Raw genomic sequence first — 24,284 nt, forward strand, 5'->3', positions numbered from 1 at the left:
CAAATTGGAAAATACAGGAAAATACAGATGAAAGAAATCTGGAAGTATATTTCGGCAAATGGAACCAATGTACAAAAATGGCAGGATGATACTGTAATGTGAGATGCTGTCCACCCAAGTCTGGAGGGACAACTTGGAGCAATGTGCTCAGAATAAAACCTTTCCATTTCTGACTTGGCCAATCAGGCACTTCTGTATTTAAAGTGGCCTATAATTTCCTTTTCTAATCTAGGTTTTGACCTCTTGGTATACCACTTAAAGAGAAAAAGGATAGCTGTATGCAAATGCAAAATCTAAGAACTAAGGGATACTTTTTTATGTTGTAAATGGGCCCACAAGGAAAAGAATCTACCTCGGTCTCAACAATTTTATATGCTGGCTATTTCCTTGGTCATATAGATCCAATTCTACATCAAAACCTCCAGGCTTCTACAACATCCTAGAAAAATGTACTGTCCAAACACCCAGCAGGTTAACACCTTCTAGCCTAAACTGGTCCTCACGAAGAAATAAGATTTTTATTCCTATCTCCGTACTGTGTTTGACATAGAAATAGAAATTTATTAGTTTAAAAGACTGTATTGGGTCACTGGGATAAAATGATTAAAATGTTAAATGCTTTTAATACAGATGATCCTTGGTTATCTGTATCATAATGGCAGCATTTGTGAATTATCTCAGATGTCAGTTACTTGTTTGGGAGATAGGACAACAAAGGACTCGCACTTGTAGATCCTGGTACACATTCTTAGTTAGAATCAACTGCCATAAAACTTACATCAAAATTAATAATCTGCTAGAAATTTCTCCATTTGTCTTGTTTTGATGCAAGATCGGGTGAGCCAAGCTAAACCAGAGTTAGGAGGTCTCTGGAGACAGACTCTGAAAGAGTTCAGCTGATAGAGCGGAAGTGCGGCGAGCACTCTCGCGAGACCTGAAGGTACCGCGGCGGTAGTGGCGGCAGCAGCCAGAGGAAGGAAGAGAGGACCGGAAGTGCTTCGTCTTGCGCGTACAATGCCGGAAGCAGCCTGACTTTCTTTACCGGAAGCCCTTTGCCCGGGGATCGGAAAACGGCCCACCTGGCTGGAAGTCCCACCTCCTTGAGCTCCCACTCTTCCAGAAGTTTTTCTGTCACCTGTGCTTGCCCCTGCCCTCTTTTCCCGTTTTATCTGTATACCGGAAAAGGGCACATGAATGTCTTTCTCCTAGCTCCACTAAACGAGTTAGAGCCGGGGTTCCTTCCTGATACCCCCATGTAGCTGCAAAGTAGCCCCTGCGGGTGGTTGGACCTCTGGGATCCCGAAGGAAGGGGGAGGGGCTCAGAACTCCGCTTCTGCTTCTGCCACCAAGACAGGGCCTCCTCAGCCTCTCCCCCACTGCTGCCATGCACCCTGCGGCCCTCCATCTTCCTGCGCTTGTGGCCACTGTGCTGTGAGGACCCTGTCACGGGGCTCATTCGAGCGACTTCAGACCACAATGGCAGCATGGACTTTGCAGACCCCCCAGCTCTCTTTGGGGCTGCCTTGGGCTGGGAGGGACTTAAGGGGTTCCTTGTGGAGGCTCGCCCAGCCAACGCCTGCAGCCCCATTGCTCCACTGCCCCCAGCCCGGGTCAGTGGGTCAGTTTTCATTGCACTGCTTCCAAGATTTGACTGCAACTTTGACCTCAAAGTCCTAAATGCTCAGAAGGCTGGGTATGGTGCAGCTGTGGTGCACAATGTGAATTCCAATGAACTTCTGAGCATGCTGTGGAATAATGAGGAAATCCAGCAGCAGATCTGGATCCCGTCTGTGTTTATCAGCGAGAGGAGCTCTAAGTACCTGCGTGACTTCTTTGTCTACCAGAAGGGGGCTCAGGTGCTTCTGGTCCCAGATGATGGATTCCTCTTGGCCTATTGCCTCATCCTTTTCTTGGGGATTCTGGGAGTGCTAATTTTGGGCATGGGAGCGATGTTGATAGTTCGTTGTATTCAGCTCTAGAAAGAGCGCCAGAGAAAACCACTGACCAAAGAGCAACTGAAACAGATTCCTACACATGACTATCAGAAGGGAGACCAGTATGATGTCTGTGCTATCTGCCTGCATGAATATGAGGATGGGGACAAGCTGAGGGTACTTCCCTGTTCTCATGCCTATCAATCACTGCTGCTGTGTGGACCCGTGGCTCACTAAGACCCAGAAGACCTGCCCTATCTGCAAGCAGCCTGTTCGTCGGGATCCTGGGGAGGAGGAACAGGAGGAAGGAACTCAGGGGCAAGTGGGCCATGGGGAAGGGGGCCCAAGGGGCCACCCTGCCTCAGGACGGACCCCACTTCTGGGCTCCAGGACCGCACTTCCCACCACCTTTGGCTCCCTAGCCCCAGCCCTTGTGTTTCTTGGGTCTTCAACAGATCCCTCACCCTCTCCATCCTCTTCTTCCTCTTCGGCTGTCATCCTCATCTAATACTCCCTTTCTTTCCCACCTTTGGCAACCTATTTGCATAGCCCCTCTTCCTCCCTCAAGTCTTCTCTGTTGAGGGATAGGAGATATTCCTACGCCAGGTTTCTCCCTAACCCAACCCCATCCTTTTGAGGGGGTTCAATGTGCAAAGTGACTGGGTCTTCACTTACTGCGTTAATAAAGATTTTTTGTGGACTTAAAAAAAAATTCAGATGCATGTGAAAGCCATAGGCAAAAGCCGTCAAAAACAATTTAAAAGAGCATATTTTTTATTATTTGTGTCAAGGATGAAAAGATAATCAGAAATATTATTTTAAGTAACTCTTAAGAGTATCTTAAATTTACGTTGGGATATTAACATTTCACATTTGGCCTCACAATGCAATTTCTGAAATCTAAAAATTTCAGTGCCTCTCCTTTAACCATTTTAGATCGGGTGTATACGAGATAATCTACACTTGTCTAAATGTTTAATTGTCATCAGTTAATGCCTGAAGAGTGCAAAGCCGTTGCAATGTCTCCATGGTCATGAGAAAAAATATCTTGGTTGTAGGTCTCTGGTCCTCTGCTTTTCCTGTAAAGTGGCTGTGTAAGAAGATTCTGTTGTTTTATAGCTTGTTGGCATTAGTATTCTAATTCTACTAATTGGGGTGGAACTTTAAGAGAATGCTTTTTAGCTTTGTCTTTTCATCTCTTGGAATTAAAAAACTATTTAAATGAAGGAAACATGCAACATCAAATACTTTTCACCTGAGAGTGGTAATTGTTCAGCCATACCAAGTATCTTCTGTGACTGGAGGTGCCCATGTAATTGTATAAAATGGAAGTTAGCTAATAGGGGATCATTAAATATGTCCTTCCTTTTTAGAAATTAAGGTCATTTTCACCCTTTAATGATTGTTAATGTTAGCTAAGCTAGTTTTCATTTGCATGGCCAATTTCAACTCATCTCAAACTTCCAGGTACTACATTGACAATGCAAATGACTAAATACTCTCAGTATAACTCTGTTATTTGGATTAGAATGTTGTGTTTCATGCAAGCCTTGAAATAAACACTTAAAACACACTGAAAGCCTTCTATCTTGGAATGCAGAATCAATAGTCATAAGAAGATTTACTATTTAAATTAACACATAGTTTTGTTTCCATAAAGATGCATTTAAAATCGTAATTTTAGAGCTAAGATCCTATTAAATCAATTGTTGATACTACTGCAATTGATTATTCTATTCACTAATGTTATGCTCCAGTTTTTCTGATTTGATATTTCTCACAATATGCATTCTTTGGCAGGAGGTTGTATGGAAATGTATGCATTGGTAAGCATTACCCAACATTGAGGGCTGCAGTATGTTGGGGTCCCCAAGGAACAGACTCTGAGGTGGAGCTTTGTGTGCATAAGTTGAGTGAGTTTAGGAAGCAGAACTGGGCAGAGGTAAAACTTGGAGGATGGTGTGGTTGCACCTGAAGCCTCAACAGACCCCCCCAGAGAACATTGGAGCTGAGATGGCCTTGCAGAATTGTCCCAAATCGAAGCAAAAGAGCTGAATCCACATGCCCCTGAAGTAACCAGTCATTTCTTACAGGCTGTCACAGGGGAAGAGGAGTGGCCTTGGGCTGGGTAGTTTTGTTCATACTAGGACAATTCCTGGAGAGAGACTCAGCTCTCTTTGCACAGTTACTGTATGAACACATGGCGTGGCCTGCAACATTCAGAAACGATGGAGTGAGGGCAGGAGGAAGAAGAAAAGGAAGGCTGAGCTAAGCACACCATAAGAATTCAGGTTCCTCTTCCTTCTGCTGTACTGTGTTCTGTTTTATAGTAGACCATAAAGAAGATAAAATTCACAGATTCTTGTTTATTCTGCCATCAGTGTTGGTGATCACAAATGCACTAATTATTGTTTCGACTAGATGAAGATACTTAAATTCAGCACTTCTTACTGTCCATCCTATTTTTGCTACAATCACATTTTTTTTTTGGTCAACCTATTAAGCACTGTTGAAATCACCTGCTTTCCCTCATGAGATGCTTCTATGCAGCATGGTTCTGTGTGGATTCTCTCTTAAGTGCTCACAATGACAGAACTATTTCCTTGGGTTATTTGGGGGAAACCTAAATCTCCCACTCACCATTAGAAAGCCCCATCCATCTATTATTTACAAATGGCAGGGCTATGTTCCCTAAGTCCTCATTTCCATATTGCACATAATGGGACTCAACACCTTAGAGACTGTGATGGAATATTTTACTCAACATACCATAGGAGAGCATTTCTTTTGGTAAGATTTTTCTCTCAATCCTCCTCAAATCACTTTTCCTAGGTCCCAGGTCTCAACTCTGTCCCCTTCACATTTATTTTGCTAGTTTCCTCACATGGATATACTTTAATCTTTGCAGAATTCATATGATGGAATATTTGACAAATAAGATATATCTTTGAATTTAAATTCATGTAGTTTTTCCAGTCAAAACCATTTTACAAAATTTTTAGGACTTTTAAAAAGTGATTTGTGAAAATGTTTTTTAAAGACAACGCAGAATTATGACTTAATTTTATTTTTTTAAAAGATACTACTTTATTTTTCAAGTTTGTTGTATAGCACCCCCCAGACTGTAAATTCCTTGAAGGAAGAAACAATAAATTTAACCTCATTATCCTGAGGTACAAGCCGGAGATTGTCACATACCTGAATGAATACATAAATGAATATTTTAAAATCATTTCTTTAAAATTTGATTATATGAATGAGGTTTTAAACTTTTTTTTTTCATAACGAATGTGTCTTGTACCAAATCAATGTGGAGAGAAGTCAGTGGCATGTTCTTAAAGATGTATTGATGGTAACAAGGGCACTGCAAATTTCCGTTGTCTCTGTCCTTTTCCCAGATAGCCATCCTAACTCCACACATTTAAAAAATCTATTCATCCATTCATTCATCCACCCCTCCATCCTTCCACCCAACTAATCAACCAGTCATTCATTCTGTAAATATTAAGTTGTATACTGGTTATATAACAGTATCAAGATAGATATGACCCTGCCCTCCACCCTGTGGAGAAGAGACTATTAAGCCCATCACATAAAATATGAGAAATACTGTTATGGAAAAATACACCTCTAATAATTCTCAGAGTAGAGACCTTTAGATGGGGAAAAGGATCTAGAAATCATGGGGGAGGAAATAAAAATTATGCTGAGACCTCGAGGGTGGATAGGGGTTGATCAAGAAATGAGGAGAGGCAGACTGAAGCATAATGTCTGTAAACCTAAAGGGAAAGAGATCATGATGTGTTCTAGGACCAAAAAAAGACTTTCAGTATTTCTAGGGCTTGAACTGTGAAGAAGGGTGTAAGGAGTGATGAGGCAGCTAGTATGAGTAGGGGCTGGAACTTGAAATGCTCAATAAACTGTGTCAACTTAAAAAATATGTGCAACCTAAAAGTTGAGAGCTATGTATTATTCTGTGGGAAGTTTTAGGACTTCAAGCCCGGGAGGTAGCATTTCAAGTGACCCTGAGAGAACTTCTCGGAGGAGGTGGAGGGGAGAGCCAGGTTATACAGAAGTTTTGCAACAAAGGGCAGGTAGTCTGAAAGTCAAAAGATGATTGTTAAAGGAAAACCAGATATGTCAAGTTAAGGAATTTAGCGCTTTTCTATGTATGAGAAGATGCAAGAATCTGGGTTTTTATTTTGAAAAATCTATTTAAAAAGCAAATTTGACATAGCTTATATCCTCTGACAATTCACATATGATAGAACTATGGTAAACATCTTGTTCATAGTGATTTTCTATCATTCTTAATAAAGTATAATTGGATAAATCTAAAAAAAAAAAGAATCTGCGTTCACTGAAATCATTCCTTTGATATGGACCTCAGTTATCTGGGGCCAATATCCTGTATTTTCGAATCCTGAGTTTCCTCAGGGCTCACCATAGGGAGTGGCTGCCATCTGATGGCTGCTAGATGGCAGACCTTCTTTCCTTCCTGAGTTCCCTCAGGGCTCACATTGGAGACCTGCAATTGCTGATGACTGTGACATCATTTGTTTAATGATATGGCAGGAAATATTCCATTTCTCAACTGGTTAGAGTTTAAAGTTCTCATCATGACAGAATTGTAGAGAATGGGCTACTAGGTGGGGAGAGCGGGCAAGACGAGGGCTGGGAGGCCAGTTAGAAGATAGTGCAATAACCCATGTGAGAGAGATGGTCACCTGACCTCAGGTAGTGGCTGTGGGATTGGGAGGAAAAAACTATCTCAAGTAAACTCTCTTAGTCACAAGGAACTGGGAGAACGTGAAAAGATCCAAATGAAGAAATTTTCACAATCAGAAGACACAGGTAAAACTTACATCTCTATGTGGGCCAGTTGTATCATCTTTGTAAAGGCGATAATTTTTGATAATTTATTTTTGAGAGCTGTTGTTTAGTTTTTCTTTTTAACAAAATTGATTAACCTTTCTAATGTTGAAGAGATAGAAGAAACAAAGAAGGAAATTTAAATAGAGGAGTGTTTTCTGGTATTCATATAACTTGGGAGCAAAATCAAAACAAGATGCCAGACTCTGCTGAATATACATGCTCTCTGAGCCTATGAATATAATGTAGTCAGACAAACCACACACAGAGTCAGGGTCTCCTGCGATTTCTTTCAAAGGGGATGAAAAACCACAGACAAGGACGAAAAAGCTGGGAGTGCATTTCAGGTCTGGATCTTCTTTCCTCTTGATTGAAAAGGGCATGAAAAGATTTGCAACAATAATTTCGGGAGAAGACAGATTATAGTAAATAATAATTGTTGCATGAAGACACGGCAATATTGGTTTATAAAAGCCCATTCAAAGTTTTAAAAATCATAGATATATTTCTATAATATTTATTTAGTACATTGGTATGATGTTTAAAGGATCTCCATTAGTAACTTTGATCTTTATTCAACAATTGACCATGATTAGTAATTATTTGTGGCTGATTTGCTCTTGTTATCACTGTAGGTTATTATTTTTATGAATTTCAAATTGCCTTTTTTTTAAAGATAATTTTATTTACCTAAAGATTAAGAGGAACTTTGATTGTCTGAGATTGCCTGCAGTGGCCTTAATAGTCAAAGAGATGGTTTACTTTGCCTGGAAAAGGAAATGTGACCCTGGGATTACACCCTTGAGAGATGATACTTCAATTCAAATTGGGATTCACAGAGTAATTGCAGCCTGTGGTAATGCATCTTCAGCATCTTAAAATAGCTGTTAGCTGGGTAGAGCTTTCCCCTAGAGGAATGGCAGTGTTCACTAGGAGATGTCTTTTGTCTCTTTCAAACCACTGGAGCAGCCTTTGAACAATGCACAAAGAAACACAATATTTAATATTTTCTGGATTGATTTGAGAATTCATTGAGAACAAATATATTATCATCTGTTTTGGATTGTGCTGAAAGTTAAAAAAAATAAGTGAAACAGTAAATAAAATAATATCTGGAAAGACTTCATGTTTGGCTTATTTTTTGTGTGCGTGCTTCCAATAGTAGGCATAAAATTTGGGCTTCCTGGAGCTCTTCCTTAATGTGCAAGCAAGTAACTGAACAAACTCTTCATGTATTGGGTCATTAAACCCATATTCTCCGTGTTCTTTACAGAAAAACACGTAAAGAATACAAATATGTCACCATTTTTTTTCTATCCCTAGTCACAAACAGTGACTGACAGCAAGCAGTGAGATATTTCTTTATTCTTAATTGCATAAATTGAGCCAATGGTTTTCTTAAATATTCAGTGAACTGAATTATTTGACTTTTTTTGTTGGTGAGAATTTGGACAAGAAATTAAGAAAATCTGCTTTTAAAAAGCCCCTTAGAAGGTCCTTTATTCACATAGAGAGTTGTAAAACACAGAAAAAACGTGAAGAGGGAGTGGGATGAGGCAGGTGGGAGACTGAGCCACACCTAAAAGGCAAGAGACTATGAGGGGTGATGCTGGGGTGTTTACAGATTCTTTTCTCATGTCCAAAACTGATGGATGGTAAACTGCCCCCAAGGAAGCCTGCTGGGAGCACAGTACCTAGGTTGAGATGAGAGAGCATGGCTGTCCGAATGGTTATGAAAATACTAAACCCAGAAGAAAAGACAAAAGCCAAGTCAGAAAGCAAGTGAAAAGACTGAGTCCAGAGAGAATGGATTTATAGCAAATTGGAAGAGCAAGAAAGTAAGTGACAGGCTGGTAGCAAGGTTGGGTGATCAAGGAGACCGGGGCAAGAGGATGGACAAGATGTCTTCGGGTTGATCCAGTCAGTTCAGGAATGAAATCTGCAAACACTGAGAGGCAGCTAGGCAGTTAATTTAGAAATCCTTGACTACAGTGGTAGATGCTTAAAGGAAACCCACTGGGTTCAATAGAGGACAGGTAGGGACTTGGCATTAAGAGTAAAACATCAGAGGCTTCAGTGCCCAGAGTCTCTGAGAGTAGAAGCATAGGGAGTTGCAAGCCCGGCCATGTCAACAGGCAGCACAGCTCTAGAAGCTGGGGAGTAGGGCAGATTCATTCAAACACTATGCAAAGAGCACTAGTTGCCTGGTGGGTACACTGCATAGGTTACAAGGAGATAGCAAGGTTGGTTCCTTTTCCTCAGGAATCTGAAAATCTGATAGGGATGCTACAAGCAGACACTCCCCTTTCTAAACCAAACAAGTGCAGATCTCTTGCAGAGCTGCCTCTATATATGGCTTTACATTTATTTTGCTTTATGAGATGTGGGCTTCAAACTCCAGCCAGCCTGGCCCAAAGGCTTGCATATGGCATGATTTGCAAGAGTTCTGAGGGAAGAGATTGCTGCATGGATAGGAAATAGACTGAGACATTTTCTTGACATCCTCCCTAATTTATCTTCTAAGCATGTAACCATGGGATGCTGAGCAGCACAGTAGTTCTGGAGCCTTCTCCTTGGCCACACCAAGCACAAGTCCCAAGATGAAACTTCAGGAAAGGTCTTTAGTGTGGTATTGATGGAAGAGATAAGGTTTGATTGGCTAAGAGCAGTATCAGAAGCCACTGTAACCATGTTATGAGGACGTCCAGGAAAGTCTTAGCTACTGTAAGGAATGAATTTAATTCCCCAGGAAATAAGACCTAACAGTAGTATCAGCAGCCTAGTGTGACCATTGTCAACCTTCAGTTGTCACACTATGCCTTTGCAGCCATTTTCCTTCTGCTGCTGATAAAGAATGTCTCTTACTTTTCCATGACTGACCCAGTAGGTCTATTTTTGGTACTCAAATACTTGAATGTACTCTCTAGATATTATCTGTTTATGAGGATGATATTGGGATACACAGGCAGAGTCTACAATCAGGGTTTGGGAAACCACATGCCTTGAACCAATCCATGTCATTTTCCATTTCTATAAATAAAGTTTTGTTGAAGCATAACCATACTCATTCACTTATATATTGTCTATGGCTACTTTTCTGCTACAACTGAAAAGTTGAATAGTGATGTTTGGTCCACCACCAAAAGTATTTACTATATGGTCCTTTGCGAAAAAGGTTGTTGACTCCTATTCTAAACCAGTGTATTGCCCAGTGATTAAAAGAGACTAGTTTCAAATCTCACCTTTTCTATTTCCTAGCTTTGTGACCTTGGACAGTTTATCTAACTCTGCTCTTCAGTTTCTTTAACTGCAATGTAAGGTAATAGTAGCTCCTATTTCATAAGCTTGATATGAGGATTAGATTAATTAAATCATAAAGAGTGCTTATAATGGTACCTATAGTGCTGTAAGTACTCAGTAAATATTAGCTATTGTTATCATTAACTGACATAGTGCATTCTTTTTTTCTGAATTTTATTTAATTAATTTTTTTTTACAGCAGGTTCTTATTAGTTATCTATTTAATACATAGTAGTGTACACATGTCAATCCCAATCTCCCAGTTCATCCCACCCACCCCCCACCACTTTCCACCTTTGGTGTCCATACGTTTGTTCTCTACATCTGTGTCTCTATTTCTGCCTTGCAAACTGGTTCATCTGTACCATTTTTCTAGGTGCCACATATATGCATTAATATACGATATTTGTTTTTCTCTTTCTGACTGACTTCGCTCTGTATGACAATCTCTAGATCCATCCACATCTCTACAAATGACCCAATTTCATTCCTTTTTTATGGCTGAGTAATATTCCATTGTATATATGTACCACATCTTCTTTATCCATTCGTCTGTCAGTGGACATTTAGGTTGCTTCCATCACCTGGCTATTGTAAATAGTGCTGCAATGAACATTGGAGTGCATGTGCCTTTTTGAATTATGGTTTTCTCTGGGTATATGCCCAGTACTGGGATTGCTGGGTCATATGGTAATTCTATTTTTAGTTTTTTAAGGAACCTCCATACTGTTCTCCATAGTGGCTGTGTCAATTTACATTCCCACCAACAGTGCAAGAGGGTTCCCTTTTCTCCACACCCTCTCCAGCATTTGTTGTTTGTAGATTTTCTGATGATGCCCATTGTAACTGGTGTCAGGTGATACCTCATTGTAGTTTTGATTTGCATTGCTCTAATAATTAGTGATGTTGAGCAGCTTTTCATGTGTTTCTTGGCCATCTGTATGTCTTCTTTGGAGAAATGTCTATTTAGGTCTTCTGCCCATTTTTGGATTGGGTTGTTTGTTTTTTTAATATTGAGCTGCAGGTGCTGTTTATATATTTTGGAGATTAATCCTTTGTCCATTGATTCATTTGCAAATACTTTCTCCTATTCTGAGGGTTGTCTTTTTACCTTGTTTGTAGTTTCCTTTGCTGTGCAAAAGCTTTTAAGTTCCATTAGGTCCCATTTGTTTATTTTTGTTTTTATTTCCATTTCTCTAGGAGGTGGGTCAAAAAGGATCTTGCTGTGATTTATGTCATAGAGTGTTCTGCCTATGTTTTCCTCTAAGAGTTTTATAGTGTCTGGCCTTACATTTAGGTTTTTAATTCATTTTGAGTTTATTTTTGTGTATGGTGTTAGGGAGTGTTCTAATTTCATTCTTTTACTTGTAGCTGTCCAGTTTTCCCAGCACAACTTATTGAAGAGGCTGTCTTATCTCCATCGTATATTCTTGCCTCCTTTATCAAAGATAAGGTGACCATATGTGTGTGGGTTTACCTTTGGGCTTTCTATCCTATTCCATTGATCTATATTTCTCTTTTTGTGCCAGTATCATACTGTCTTGATTAATGTAGCTTTGTAGTATAGTCTGAAGTCAGGGAGCCTGATTCCTCCAGCTCTGTTTATCTTTCTCAAGATTGCTTTGGCTATTCAGGGTCTTTTGTGTTTCCATACAAATTGTGAAATTTTTTGTTCTAGTTCTGTGAAAAATGCCAGTGGTAATTTGATAGGGATTGCATTGAATCTGTAGATTGCTTTGGGTAGTATAGTCATTTTCACAATGTTGATTCTTCCAATCCAAGAACATAGTATATACCTCTCCATCTGTTTGTATCATCTTTATTTTCTTTCATCAGTGTCTTATAATTTTCTGCATACAGGTCTTTTGTCTCCTTAGGTAGGTTTATTCCTAGGTATTTTATTCTTTTTGTTGCAATGGTAAATGGGAGTGTTTCATTTACTAAAATATATTCTATGTCTGCAAAGGGCTAGGCAGTGAATCTGGGCATTGGAGATGAATTAGGGTATATTCCTTCCCTTGATTAGTTCATGGTATAATGGAAAAGATAGATGTATACATTGCTAATTATAATGTAATCTTATAAATAGATGTATGTTCAATGTCAGTGGAAGTCTGAAGGAAGGTCAGTTTGAGTGATGAGATTTGGCATGAATCTTGAAGTATGAGTGGGTTTTTGTAAGGAAGATCCTGTGCAGAATGGCACAATGGTCAAAAGGAAAAGACTGTGCAATATTAGGGCACTGGGAAGGTGTGGGGTAAGGTAAGGAAATATATGGTCTATGTGGAGAAGCAGCAGAAGAGGAAAATGGAAATGTAGGAAATGGGAAGAAGAAAAGCGTTTTAAAGTAGGTAGAGAAAAATTGCATATTTGAGCTGACTTGGTGTAAAGGGTTAATTGAAGAACAATAGCACAAAAACCAGTGTGGAGATCAGCTTTTCAGAGTGTCTATTGATGGGAAATAGAAAGCTGACTTGAATCACAGAGGGTGCTTGAAATGGAAGAATTCAAGGTGTCTTATTCATCACTGCATTCTCCATGACTGATATTGTATATGTTCCTTAAAGGAAACTTCAGGTTGCTCACCGCCAGTATTGACAGTGAAACTGAGCAGGACCCTGTGGGACTCCTGGGCATGGAAGCCTTTCTGTCCCCTGTTTCTTGACTCCAGCCTCCATGACCTTCCCTGAGTTCCAAAGGACAGATTTGAACAGTTGCTAATCCAGGAAGGGAGGGGATGCAAAGACAAGGGAGAGGCAGCCAAGAAACAATGGTGCAGCCTTGGGGCAGGGTCCTGGTTCCACCTCAAAGGATAACAATGTCTTTAAGCTCTTTAAGATGTCAACATTCTTCATACCAGAGAAAGACCACCTGAGGCTACATTAAAGGAACCAGAGAAGTTCATCAAGATTACCTGAGACCAGATTAGAGGAGTGCAGGCCGTGCACACACCCTAATCTTATCAGCAACCCTCTTGAACCTTGCTATAAAACTCCTCATCAAATCCTCCTGGGTTGGGACACATAGTTTTCGAGGGCAGGAGCCTGCTGTGTCCCTCTTTGTCTGGCAAAGCAATAAAATTTTTCTTTTCTACTTCATCCAAAACTCTGTCTCTGAGATTTGGTTCAGCACCAGTACAGATAGGCTGAGCTTTCGGCATTAACAGTAAAAATTTAAAAAAATGATTTCTACTTTTTGAAGGAATTGGTTTAAAAAGAAGGCTAACAGTCAGAGAAGCCCCCTCTGGCACTGACGTGGAGGTGGTTGTCTTTAAAGAAGCCCTGCTGCGATAGTTCTAGGTCTCTGTGACTGTCTTGGAAGCACAAGTCCTGCAGTTGGGAAGCCTGTGCTATTGTTTAAATTTGTTTTCCCTAACTATATAGCTTTACGCACATCACCCAGTCTCTTGAGCAACTTGTCCGTAGCTATATCCTGGGATCAAACATATATGTTGGGACTTCCCTGGTGGTGCAGTGGTTAAGAATCCGCCTGCTAATGCAGGGGACACAAGTTCGAGCCCTGGTGTGGGAAGATCTCACATGCCGCGGAGCAACTGAGCCTGTGCACCACAACTACTGAGCCTGCGCTCTACAGCCCATGAGCCACAAGTACTGAGCCCGCGTGCCACAACTACTGAAGCCCGTGGACCTAGAGCCCATGCTCCGCAACAAGAGAAGCCACCCCAGTGAGAAGCCCACGTACCGCAACGAGGAATAGCCCCCGCTCTCTGCAGCTAGGGAAAGCCCGCGTGCAGCAGAGAAGACCCAACACAGCCAAAAGTAAATAAATAAATAAATAAAATTTAAAAATGTCCATAAAACAAACAAACAAACAAACAAAAACCCATATATGTCTCTGTAGTTCCAGAGCTGGCAAATTTTCAGTTGATTATGCATGGGCCCTTTAAGACTAAATCAGGAGTCACTGCTCCCTTTCCTACTTCAGTGTTCCAACCTTGAAAGCATCAGAAAGGATGATGAGAAGCAGTCTAACACTTTTTTTTTTTTTTTTTTCCTGAAGGAATATACTATGAGAGTCAGGAAAAAAATGTGTTCTCTTGTTATTGTGCTAAATTTGACTTTTGGTAGAATACACACACGAATTGTCACAGAGATTGGATGAGTACACACATTTCTTACAAAATGGAGGGTATCATGCTTTTAGTTACCTGCCAAGGTTACCCATCTTGTAATATCAAGGGTGATGGGAGAATATCAATATGACTGATGAGAGAAACTCAGGCTTTATGAGATATTTCTTCCCATGGATCTTAAGTATCCTTAGGAGATCGTATTCTCAACGAGGAGCCTACATCCAAGATAAAGGCTTGTGTACAGGGGGTGGGTGGGAGGGATAAAAGAAAGGGGCATGAAGTGAAAATAAGCCCGTTTCAAAGTGAAATCTTATCATTTTGCTGGGGGCAAAGATGATAGCAGTTGCTTTAGTCATGAAGCAATCTCGGTTAATTATTACAACCAGAGAGAAAAAAAATATGTTGTTCACTATTAATTATGACTTACTTGAGTTTTGTTTGGCATTTGGCTACACAGAGAGTTAGCCTAAAACAATACATGGAGTGAATCAAGAAAGCTGATAAAATATGTATACTCTGCTGTTTAATCTGTTGGGTTCTTTGTGGTTTCAGGGAGACAGGTGCTGTAAGTCAGACTCTTCCTGGAATAGCTAATATGAACGCTGTGATTTCACAGAGTACAGCAATTTATTATTGAAGTTGAAACATTAAAAATGTACAGCCTCCTTATATAGCCTCCTTATATTCTTGAGAAATTAATTCCTTGTCTCTCCTTATTAGCATTGTTTTTGTTTAAAAGAATAAAAATATTTCCATCTTTACATGAAAACAGGAATGATGACAGTATGTTATGTCTATTGGTGAGTATGAGAAACTGGGGCACAAACTTAAAAAGAGAGTATCCTACTTTTAATAATAAATAATGACAACCATTTTTTTATACCCCACTTTCCCTACAGCTCTTAGCACTGTGACTTTCTATTGTGACATATTAAAAGTGTGGAAATTCTAGATTTTTCTAAGCATCAACACTATGCAGTGACTTGTGAAGATTATCAGAGAGGTGTTAAAGGAGACATAGGGAGAAAGCAAAGAGAAAGTATAAGGAATCATGGGCTCTCTCTCTCAGAAGATTTTCCAGGGAAATCTTTCTGTGGGGACTGGTCCATCTATTTCAGGCTTTTTTGGTAGGCTTCCTGTCTTTTTCACCCTCCTTACCCAACCCATTAGCAAATACTGTGGGTTCTATCTTTAAAATAGATCTCAGGTTTGACAGTGGCTCACTATCTTCTTAGTTCTATTACTTTTCACATGAACAATTATAATAGCTTCTTATCTTCTCCCTGTTTCCACAGGTGGCTACATCTCTTCTCTGTAGAACAGACAGTTCCTGAGTTGAAGATCAGATCATACCAGTTCCCTGAATGAAACTTCTCAATGCCTCCCAATCACTCTTAAGGTAAAATTCCAACTCCCTACCATGGTTCATGAGACCTTTGCTGGGCAGACTTCTAGAAGGTCCCTCGATGACCCCTGCCTCCTGGTATTCATGCTCTTACATAATTCCTTATGTAGTGTATGGCCTAGACCTACTCATTTGTTCTGACAAATAGAATAAGGCAAAGTGATGGGGCCTGACTTCTATGATTAGATTGCAGAGACTGTGACTTCTATTTTACTGGCAGATTCTACTTCTCCCTTTGCTCACTTTGATGAAACAAGCTGCCATGTTGGAGAGGCCTACAAGACAAGGAACTGTGGGTAGCCTTTGGCCAAAAACCAGTGAGAAAGTGAAGCCCTCAGTCCAACAGCCCACAAGAAACTGAGTCATGAATTCAAAACCCTGTGAACGAGCTTGGAAGTGGATCCTTCTTGAGTTGAGACTTCAGATGACCACAGTCTTGGCCAACACCTTGATCATAGCCTATAAAAGACTCTGAAGCAGAGGATCCAGCCCAGCTGCACATGGATTTCTGATCTACAGGAGCTGTGAGATAACAAATTTTGTTTCAAGCCACTTATTCTTGAGGTAATTTGTAACACAGCAATAGATAAGTAATACATGGCCCTGTAGGACCTGGTCCTTGGCTTCTCCTCGGACCTCACCTCCCTCTACTTCCCTCTAACTTTTCTCCAACAACTCTACCTTTATTTATTCTTCTTGGACACACCAAGCTTATTCCAACTCCATGGACTTTATGCTTACTGTTTCCTGTGTTTGGAATGCTCTTACACTAGACTTTCATATGGCTGTTCTTTCACATTTTTGGGCTTTGCTTCAATTATCACTTTTACATAGAAACCCTGTCTTGTCTCCCTCCATGGAGAAACTACAGCTACTGTCTCCATTTCCCTCCTTTTTTGCCCCCATCCCCTCCTCTGTCCCTTTATCCTGCATAATTTTCCTTCCTATTCTTACTATTTTTTATTTGTTTGCTTTTTATTGTCTGTCTCGTGCATTAGATTTTAAGCTCCATGAAGGTCAGGTTTGGTCTGTCCTCAGTGTCTAGAGTATATACTCACTCATTGAATATTTATTGAATTAAGGGATATATTTTACTACAACAAGTGGCATTTATTCTTCTATAAAATAATGATGTTGGAACAGATGCAATTAAATCCACATGTATATCTAATCTTCTTGTTTTATGACTATTATAGCAAAGAGATGAAAGATAGCAAAGCAAAATTAGACCAGAATGAGATTTGGGGTAAGGATATTTGTTTGGAGCGAAAAACATGGGGCATGTGAGAAACTGTGGATAGAGAGGATGTGAGATTTATGCCCTTGCACAAATACCATCTGGTCCAGAGGTGCCCCATAGAGCTTTCTGTGATATAGAAATATTCTATTCTGTGCTGCCCAAGGCAGGAACCATGAACTACCCATTGTTACTGAGCTCTTGAAATGTGGCCAGTGTGACTGGGGAACTGAGTGTCAATTTTTATTTCATAAATGTAAATTTAAACGGCCCTTTTAGATTCTAAAGAGTATAATTCCTCTTTGGCACTATGATCTTACCTTCATAATCTGCTCCCAGATGAAAGGTAAGGGCAGATAAGGGTAGCATAATTGTGTGGGTAGATTGACTGCAGAGACTACTGAATGACAAAAGAGGGTATATCTTCCATGTACTTGCCTTAGATTTCTATCGAAAAAGAAAATTAGAAAAAAAAATTTTTGCATAGAACCAAAAAGATACCATGGAATAGTACTCCTCAGTACTAATCAAGTGCCTTGCTATAAGAATGACAATTTTCTACATGTTTGAAATTTTTCTCTTCCCCCCTCATTTTATTTTTTTCTATTTTTTCGGTCCTATCACTGTGGTTTTGAACCCTGGTGAAAGTAATCAAAATAAGTGTTCAGTTTTTCTGCCACATCGAGAGCAAGTGTTGATAACTACCCAAGAATATCTTTGTGGATGATTCTGAACTTGAAATAATCTATTTGATTCCCATGTTCTTTGGGTTTATGATATCTCTCTTGTCATCTGGAATTTAAATCTCTGAGCTTCTGTATTTCTGCCCCTCTTCTTAATTATTATCCCTTTTGCCTCCCAGAGAGAATCTGAACCATCTTTTAACAAGTGCTAAATGCAATGAAATATCAACAGCCTCAGCTACACATTGTATTCAAGGGAACACCTCCTTAGCCTAGGTGCTCAGCTGTAACTCTTGGTTTCTTAAAGAGCCCACACCCTCATTTTTTCTTTGTTTGATAGAGATGTTGAAGGACACGTTTATTTTCCCAGATAATAATAATAATGACTCAAGGAAGTTTTCCTTAATAACACACTAATGGAATGCCATCTGTGATAGGTAGTGTGTTACACAGGACTTGAGATTAAAAGACTGGATTTAAATTTATGCTCTGCTCCATATTCATATGTGACCTTGAGAAAGTTGCTAAACATCACTGCTTAGTTTCCATTCTCTCACAGGCAAAACAGGGATGATAATATGCATGTCACTGTGGGAACTTGCTAAACCCCTCTATATGAAAGCACTTCACACACAGAGCGAGGTGACGTGAGACTAAATTAACAACAACACAAAAAGTTGGGAACTCATCTTAGTTTTAGGAACTGTGATTGAACTTTTTCTGTCTTGGGACGTTTATCAGCTCCTCCCCCATCCTGAATTCCCCCTCCTAACATGTAGGTCTCACCTCAGATGTCACCCTTAAGAGAGGACCTCCCTAACCTCTCTGTGTCTGTAACAAATTACCTTACTTTAAGCATAGCTCTTAGTAATGTCTGAAATGATCAGATTTATTTATTAGTCTCTGTGTGTATTACCTGCCACTCTTCCCACACCCCTGAGGATATAAATTTCTCAAGGACAAGTATGCTCACTATTTTGTTTACTTCTGTATCCCTAGTGCCAGAAACATTGTCGGCATATAGTAAGTGCTCAATAAATAATTTGTTGACTGACGAACCCCCAGGAACACTCTTAAATTCGTCAGAAGCCAGCTGCTTTTTCATAATAGGTAATATTCACTGAATTTATGAACTTTCTCATGTATTATTTACTCTTAACATCTTGGCTACTATGAAAGTCATATTTCCTTCTAGATTCATTGTGGGTGGCTATGGGAAATACAGATAATTTGTCACCCTGAATCCAGGTTAAGAGTTTTGGCAAAGAGTTCTACAGCTCACTACAAAGCTCTGTTAAATTCCCCACTGGATATCATTACAGCCTATAGTCTGTTAAGATAGATCTAGATATGTTTAGACCCAAAAAAGAGGTCATTAGTGTCTATATGCTACACTTTTATCACACAACCCTCAGTGGAGTTATTTCTGCAGGTTGTGTAAAATTCATAAAGTAATTTTGGATTGCATGTAATTAATAATCAAATATTTTTATTATGCCACCCTTGCTGGCATGAGTTGAAATAGTGGTCCATCAGCAAACATTTCAGGAAGTTTTCTCTTGCTATTTGCTAGTGCCCCAGCAAGGAGACTTTTGTTGTGATGGGCACCCACCTCTTCCAGGCTCTGGGGAACAGAAGGAATTTCTGGTGCCCCTAATGTGTCACTATCCTAGAGAATGTAATCTGCTGCTTAAAACATACAGCCAACAAAGAGCAAGATGCTCAAAGTAACACAGTGATTCAATGGCAGAAGAATTACTAGACTTGACCTCCCCCTTTTGGGGTGAGACTACTATATTTTGGCATCAATTGATAAATTCAAAGCATTTCCTTGTGGCAGATGTTTTATTTTTCTTAGTGGACCTCAAAGCAGGAAAACGCCTCCAAGTCATGTGACGTATCAGTAGAGGAGCAATTCCCAAGGGTCTCCTTGTACACTGAGGATTTGCAGAGAGGAGTTAGAAACTTTCCTATACATAAATTAGCCAAGAGTGTTAATTACTTTGCTTTCACAAGTTCATATGTTGGGGCCCCCTGATGGTTAATTCATGAACCACCATGTTAAATAAAAACAGGAAAGTTTTTTTTTTTTTTTTTTCTGTCATGTGGTCTATAAGTGACAATGGCATCCTGGCATCAGGCACATCTGTTTTGAATTACTTGTAATATTTAAGAACAAAAATATTAGAGGTGCTGTATTTTAAGAGTGTTTTTTTGTGACACATTTATAATGATTTTGAACTAAAATTCTCTTGGTAAATGATGCTATCTGCCAATCAAAAATCTGATTGAGTCCCTTTTTCTATGAGCCCGAGTATGCAGGAGAATAAAAGAACAATAGAAGCAAAATGCAGCTGGACCAGAGACTGTCCTATGTTTGGCCACTGCTCTGCCTGACTTGGTCTTTAGTTTTCAGAAGTTTGACGATGATGTGTCTTGGTATGGATTTCTTTTGGTTTATCACATTGTGGTTCACTCAGCTTTTTGAATCTATACATTTATATCTTTTGCCAAATTGTGAAGATTTAAGCCATTACGTCTTTGAGTATTTTTGTCATCTTTATCAAGGGCTCAGGTCCCATAAATGTTAAATCTTTTGTTATATCGTTCCATAGGTCTCTGAGACTATGGTAATTTTTTTCAATCTATTTTCTCTCTCTCTCTCTCTCTCTCTTCAGATTTGATAATTCAATTTATATTGATCTATCTTCAAGTTTACTGATTCTTTTCTCTGTCCCTTCCATCCTGCTGTTCAGTCCATCCACTGAAATATTTTTTTCCAGTTATCATATTTTTCTGTTCTAAAATTCCCATTCGGTCCTTCCTTATAGATTTTATTTCTTTGATGAGACTTTTCATTTTTCACTTGTTTCAAGTGTGTTTGTAATTGCTCATTAAATCATACTTATCATGGCTGCTTTAAAATTTGGCTTCAGTGACTTCAACATCTTTGTCATGTTGGTGTTGGGACTCTTTGTTACTGCTGGATGATGGCCGGGGTCTAGTTCCCCAGTAGATCTCCACTGATACCTCTCTGGCTGGGAGGCCTAAGAGTAACTTGTTACTACTGCATGCATGGCCTCTACTGACCCCACAGTGGGGTGGCCTCATTACCCCTGGGTAGTGGTGTAAGTCCTCCTCACCACCAGGCCTCCACTGACACCTCCTTTGCAGGGAGGTAGAGAGGGGCCTCATTATTACCATCTGTGGGGCTCCACTGAACCAGGTGTGGGTGCGGTCCTTGTTACAGCCCGGAGAAGGTGGAAGTCTATGTTTCCCATTTAGACTTTGTTGAAGGGGGTGGGAGTGGGCCACACATTTCATTTAATCTTTTTCTGATATTCGGCTGGAGTCAAGTGCTGCTTGTTTAAAAGTTTCTGTCTTGCTAGATTCTCTTTACCTGGTCTCTTGGCTAGTGAGATCAAGCTTTCATTGGGGCTTGTTTGGGTCTGCATCCATTGAAGTATTTCCAGGTTGTCAGCTTCAGCTTCTTCGGCTCCAAGTCTGGGACATATGAGGCAACAAGAAACCACCGAGGGGACTCACCACTGGGTGATTCCTTGAGTCCCGAGATCCATAGCCTGTCTGTCTTCTACTCTCCACATTTCAATGTTTTCTAAGGTTTGTTTATAGATAATGTCCAGGAGTTTTAGTTGTACATAGTGGAGGCATAGGCAAAAGTGTGTTTACTCCATCTTCCTATAAGTAAATCCTTCCATGATTTCATTTTTTTTTAAAAATTATTTATTTATTTACTTTTGGCTGCATTGGGTCTTCGTTGGGTTGTGCGGGCTTCTCATTGCAGTTACTTCTCTTGTTGTGGAGCACGGGCTCTAGGCTCGAGGGCTTTAGTAGTTGTGGCTCTCGGGCTCTAGAGCACAGGCTCAGTTGTAGCACACAGGCTTAGTTGCTCCCCGGCATGTGGGATCTTCCCGGACCAGGGCTCGAACCCGTGTCCCCCGCACTGGGAGGCGGATTCTTAACCACTGTGCCACCCGGGAAGCCCCATGATTTCATTTTTACTTTTATTTATTTATTTTCTTTTACAAATACATTTTTGAAGCATTCAGTTTGGTATAAAGAATAAAAGAGGGACCAAGCAAAGCCACTGCCTTTTCCTTCTTGCTTCCTCTTTCAAGACTTCCCTTAAAATCCTCCTTGGGTCCCAAGCAATCAGTCATCCTGTCTGAATCATCCCTTTGCATTTTGTACTTACCTCAATGAAATCTTTTCTTGCCATGTTATAATGGTTTGTCTTCCTATGTGATATTCTCAAAGGCAGTGGATAATTCTGGATCTTTTCCTGTCCTCTCCTTCCTACCAGCACTTAGGCTAGTGGCTGATGAGGAGGAGACACTCAGCTGATGCTTGTTGAATGACTGAATGAAGGAGAGAATGTTTTACCTTCGACTGCAATTCCTTGTATCTTTTGGACATGTGAATGAGCAACTTCTCACCTTTGATCATAACAGAATTTTCTTAGCAATACTGGACCATGGCCATGGCCTGGACAACCTCTGTGTAAGCCATCTCTAAAAGACCTGGGAAAGAAAGGAAGGACAGATATTGTACCTGACTTGAATGGTCTTAAATAAAATTTCATACAAGGTATGATTCCCTGTATAGGAAGTTCAAGTATAGGCAAAACAAATCGATGGTGACAAGAGTTAATAGTTGAGCATCCCTCTGGGGTAAGTGTAGGGTACTGAGCAGGAAGGGAAATGAGGAAAACTTCTGAGGCTCTGGAAATATTCTATATCTTGACCTGCATGGTAATCACATGGGTTTACAGACGTAAAAAAATTAATGGAGTTGTACCCTTAAGCTAGTGAACTTTAGAGTATGTACCTCAACAAAAAGAAAAAAAAAATCAGTATGAGAAAAAAAAAAGATAGGAACCAAGCACTATTTTTTCTCTCCAATAACCAACCAATTATCCTAATGGCATTTATTAAATAATCCACCTTTTCCTCATAGACTTAAAGTACCACCTTTATAATATATTAGATTCCTGTATATATCTAGAGATATTTCTTAATTCTCTACTCTGTACGTTGATCTATTTGGCCTCCAGTTCTGAAACGTTTTGGCAGGTCTGATATATCCTTTTTTTAAAATTTATTTTATTTATTTATTTTTGGCTGCCCTGGGTCTTTTTTGCTGCACGCTGGCTTTCTCTAGTTGTGGCGAGCAGGACCTACTCTTCATTGCAGTGCACGGGCTTCTCATTGCGGTGGCTTGTCTTGTTGCAGAGCACAGGCTCTAGGCATGCGGGCTTCAGTAGTTGTGACACATGGGCTCAGCAGTTGTGGCTCGTGGGCTCTAGAGCGCAGGCTCAGTAGTTGTGGCGCACGGGCTTAGTTGCTCCGCAGCATGTGGGATCTTCCTGGACCAGGGCGTGAACCTGTGTCCCCTGCATTGGCAGGTGGATTCTTAACCACTGCGCCACCAGGGAAGCCCTGATTTATCCTTATTAAGCTTCTTTATCAGAAAATTTAACGGTATTCCTGCATTTTGTTTTACAATATGAATTTTAGAATAAGCTTGTCAATTAAAAATAAAAAGCCTCTTTATAGCATCCTATTGGAAATACTGAATATATCAATACATTTTTGGGATAATTGGGCCATTTAAAATATTTAGTCTTCCTCTATGAGAGCACAACACTCAGTTTATTGATGTCTTCTTTTATGTATCTCAGGAGAGTTTTAATATTTTTTTCATAGAACTTTTGCAAAAGCCTTATTAAGTTTATTCTTTATTAGATATTTTATTCTTTCTTTAAGCTGTTATGGTATATGAGATCTTTTCTTCTATTACTTTCTGTTGTAAATTGCCTTCTTTGCTTTTTCTTTATGATTTGCTATTTTGTCTGTTTTCGGTGATTCAATTTTGGAATATTTTTGTCGTGATAACTTAGAATTATTTCAATTTTGTATTTAGAATGTAACTAAATCCTATTTTGGATTTGTTTTTCATTTAGAAAATATTTATTGTTCTTCCCTATAAAGATAAGAACATTGGCAAACTTTTAATATCTTTTACTTCCTTCCCTGCAACACAAATTTGGCTGGTATATCTGTATTTTCTTTATCACCTTTAAATAATCTCTTTAAGTGGATCCTGGATTCTTTACTCTCAATTCTTTTAAACACATCTATTTCCCAGAGCCAAGATGTTTTGACCTACAGCTTTCGCTGAAGGGGAGTGATGCTTTCTTCCCTTTGATGTGAGTAAGAGTTTGGGTATTAACATAAGAAAGTCTTGAGGGAAAGGCTATGAAGGTGTTAGATCCTTGGTTTTCCAGAAGGAAAGTCAATTTTGGCCTCTATGTGCCCCTTTCTCCCACCCTCTACCCACTGCCTTGAGAAGAAATTAAACTCACAGAGCCCTGTGTATCCCCAAGGCTGGGAATATATATGGAAATAAGGAGACAGGTCCCTTGATGGGAAAGTCTCAGAATTTTGCTGCCCTAGGAGGTGAAGAGTGTGACATTCCTACAACTCTCTAGGTGACTTCAGGTAAAGGCTCCCAGCTACTGGCCTAAGCATGTCACAGCCAGAGAGGGAAGGAACAATCAGAAGAAGCTCCTAAAGAAACAGAGATGCTGGAGGAGACTACTAACAACTTGAAGAAAAATAAAATGCCTTCTACAGAGAGTCATGTTGAACCAAAAAATAAACTTAGTTAAAATATAATTTAGGTAAATTAAAAAAAATTACCTAAAATATAATTTAGTGCCTGACTCAAAGGCTGGTTA

The 24,284-nt window shown here is 39.8% G+C and overlaps 1 pseudogene; it reads left to right on the forward strand.

Moving 5' to 3' along the window:
* Positions 1-1,384: 1,384 nt before the first annotated feature.
* Positions 1,385-2,442, forward strand: LOC133089599 (E3 ubiquitin-protein ligase RNF167-like; annotated as a pseudogene).
* The last annotated feature ends 21,842 nt before the right edge of the window (positions 2,443-24,284 follow it).

The sequence above is a fragment of the Eubalaena glacialis genome, chromosome 4 (assembly GCF_028564815.1).
Source record: "Eubalaena glacialis isolate mEubGla1 chromosome 4, mEubGla1.1.hap2.+ XY, whole genome shotgun sequence".
Taxonomy (NCBI): Eukaryota; Metazoa; Chordata; class Mammalia; order Artiodactyla; family Balaenidae; genus Eubalaena; species Eubalaena glacialis.